Here is a 3,879-nt window from a genome sequence, read left to right as displayed (position 1 = left end):
ATTCATAATGCTAAAGTCCTAATTTAAATTTGCCACCATTTTATTCACATTATCCTATGTAGTGTGCAATAATTTTAGGTTCCCCTAAATAATCAAATTTCCTTTATCCTCAAAAATTTCCCACCATTGTTGATAGGCTTTCAAAAATGGATTTGATTGTACACTGCCCCCTTCCTTGAGAATGGTCTTCAATGTCTCCTTGTGGCTTTGAAGATCTAGAGGACCAACTACTTTGGCTAAATATCCTTTTAGGATCTCATTCTGCCTTCAAAGTGCTTGGATTTCAACCTCTTCTTTCTCTATACTCCTAAAAAATTCCTTGATTCCCATAGTCACCATCAATTGGGTTGTATCTCATGTAGGTATCCCAAGCATGACCTCTTCAATTTGTTAGTCTTGGGGGCTGAGGCTTTCTACATCTATATCTTCCAGAGGGATGGTCACTTGAGTAAACAATTCCTAGTTTCATGTATTGTTAAAAAAGGCCAATGCTCTTACCTCATGCAACAAAGACTTATGCTTATTTAAAATCTCTACAATCCCAAAAATGTCTTCCATAGTAGCTCAAAATTGAGGTCTAGTACTCCTCATTACTTCTTTCTAGAGCCATCTTGGGATGTGCTTAGTGAAAGACCTACCTCTCAAGGATGAAGGAGTATGTTTTTCTACCTCTTTCCACTTATCACTCCTCCTTGGAGTACTTCCCCTTTGTGCAAGATCTTCTTCTATGGACTCTATTTTTGTTTACCCCACAACTTGCACCTTAGTGTCTTGGGAAGGTGGTTGAGAATGTTTGACCATTTGCCCCTCCTTTGACACTTCATTAGTCACCATTTGTTCTAGTTCCTCCCCATGTGATGGTTCTTAAACTTGTTCCTCTTCTAAACTTTTGGGTGGAGGAGTAACTGAGCCTTTATCTACCACCATGACTTGTGGTGGAGATGGGGGAGTAAGATTAGGACCCTATGACTCTAGGACATCTGCATCTAGTCTTCTTGTTAGGGTTCACCTATAGGAATATCCCTGATCTTATCCCCAACTAGCTCTATTCCAACAGGCATAAAATAAAAATCTAACATTTTGAAAATTTCATCACCTTCTTCACCCTACTCATCCACCCACTATTGTAGTTCATCCTCTAAAGAAGAGACTTCCAAGGGTCCTGCTGGGGTGGATGGTGATGTACCCTCGATACTTCTTCTCCTTTCTTTCTCTATGGCTCTAGCTAGCTGAGTTCTTCTCTGTAGGGGTAGTTGTTCCTGTTCATCTATCTCCTCTTCTTCTTTCTCTTCTCCTTATAGGATGGTCTCAGGAATAGATGGAAAAGGAACCATTTTCCTAGTCACCCTTTGCCTTTTCTTCATTCAAATTTTAATCCTCTTTTTTTTTTTTGGAGGTAGAAGGGGATGCTGGCTATTCTTGTGAAGGAGGAATGTGAACTTGCTGACTCTCTCCCTCTTCTAATTAGCTAGGCACAAAAGGATACAATTGAGGGTCATCTTAGACTTGAGTAGCTCTAGTATCCTCAGACCCTTGCACACTCTCTTCCCACTGCAGGGAAGGTGCTTGCACTTCACCCTATTCTATTTGAATCTTTTGAGGGGATGTTCTCTTCCTTTTATTATTTCCTTTCCTCTCAGCATGATGGAAGTATCCAACTGGGTGGTCAAGTTGGTATATTGTCTCTAGCCTGATAGGAGACTAGGACACAAAGATAGGAATTGTAACATTCTTCCCTCTACATCTATATGGGTGGGATTGTGTGTGAAAGATCATGGTGTCAAAAATTAGATCAAGTTGAAAAAGTTTCTTTATCTAATCCTTGGTCATTCTGACTATGTGCCTTGCAGTTCTAATGAATCCTCTTGCCTTATTTCCTCTAGGATGTTTAACTTGAGAGCCTTCTCTACTAGATACAAAGTCTTCCTACAATAGTCCCTTACGTGGACATCATAGTCATTTGCTGCATTCATCTAATGATCTTCAATATCATATTCATGGTGGAACTCCTTACTAGCTAGACTCTCCACTCTCCCGATATTATCAAAATAGAGCCTAGGGGAATTGTACTCTTTGAGGGGATAATTCACCCATTCCCACTCAAAGGATAGAATATCTTGCTTCCTTTTGACCTGGTATGGTCCAACAACTAGGGGCCATGTCTAACAAGGTCTCCTTTGTCTCTTCACCCTCTCATAGGGAGATTCAATCTATTTAGCAATCTCCAATAACACCAATTTGTTGCTTGGATATCTCGGGAGCTTCTTGGGGTTGATAGAGGCACCAACTCCCTACAGATATGTGAATGTCTAAAATTGAATTAAGTAGGCCCCAAGAGCTGTTATCTCTACTTTTGCCTCATTGGATAACCTCTTTGCATAATCACCCTCTATGAATTGGATGACCATGAAAATGAATGCATCATTGACAATCTTGTATTCCTTGCTTTGTGCTGAGAGCTTCTTCCTCACCAACTGAGGGTAGATACTATCGGGCCAAGCATTGAGATCCTACATACTACCTCTTTTGTACAAATCGAGGTAGCTTTTAGCCCTTGCTGCAAGAAGATAAACCACATAAGAAGTCATATGGAACTTCTTATTATCTTTAACTGCCCCCAATTGTTCACACAAGTTCTCACTCAGGGTGGTTTCCCAGTCCAGCAACATCCTTGCCATCTTGATTGTTTCAATGAAATTAACAATGGAAGCATTGAGGTGGCTAGCTATTGGTAAACCCATGACTCTACTCAAAAGGATAATGGAATAGCTAATATCTTCCTTTATGTATTCCCTAGTGATGTCCAATTTTCCTATGACCCTACCCAAAGGAGTTTTCTCAATGAGATATGAGGATTATATGATTTCATATGCTTCTTTTGGGTGCTCCCTATACCATCTCTCTGTTGCTTCATAGGAGAGTTTGATGAATTGATCTACCCTTGAGAGGTGGAAGACCCTCTCAATGTTGTCAGCTTAGAGGTCAAGGACCACTTCTCCTATCATGCTCTTAACCACTCTCTCCTTAGAGACAAAGTGTTGTGCTAGTGTCATAATCAATTCTACTAATTGCACTAATACTGGCTGTGAAGCTACGCGTACCAACCCATAATGGATCAAGGCAGATACCAGGGTAGATCTCTTAGTAGGTTTATTGAAGATTATGAGGAACTCTCCTAAGTTAGTATGTCCCAAATCCATGTCTTTAACTTCTGCATGATCATCGTGGAACCTCGACTTTGATGGTACACCTTGGAACATAAATACAATAGGCTTGGGTGTCATTTTCTCTCTAGATGTGGATTCCATAATATCTATATGACATGAGAAATGAAATGTTTAATAGTTCAAAAATAGTGAGATCCTAAAAATTAAAAAAATGTAAAAGCACTCAATTTTTATTAACAAGAAACAAAAACAAAAATGAGGTGCTCAATTTGGGTGCTTTTATTTATATTATTATTTTATTTTATATAATTTTTCATTTTTTTTCTTTTTTCTTTTTTTTTTAAAATTTAAATTTTACATTTTTAGGGCTTTTTCAAGGTGTGACACAGTTGCAGGCAGTGTTCGCTTAGCTTTCACGCAGCATGTGGGGGTGCATTTTGTGCAACATGCAATGGCAGATGAGGAAGCAAGCATGCATAGAGTTTATGCTAGTGTACATATCATATGACACATGCAGCACACAGTGGATGGAGGCATGTAGAGTTTGTGTTTTGTGCATGGTGCATGCAGTGGAGCAATGGAGCAGATATGGGCCACGCATGAAGTGAAGTGGAGCGTGCATGTAGCATGAAAGAAACATGTGTGTAACATGATAAAAATAGGGTGTGCAATATGCAAAGTGCATGGGGCACGCAGTGCACCAAAGTGTATG

Source organism: Cupressus sempervirens, chromosome 11, assembly GCF_028749045.1.
Source record: "Cupressus sempervirens isolate cs-2001-9-10 chromosome 11, ASM2874904v1, whole genome shotgun sequence".
NCBI classification, from domain to species: Eukaryota; Viridiplantae; Streptophyta; class Pinopsida; order Cupressales; family Cupressaceae; genus Cupressus; species Cupressus sempervirens.
The sequence above is the reverse complement of the archived record's forward strand: the minus strand, read 5'-3'. Positions refer to the sequence as shown.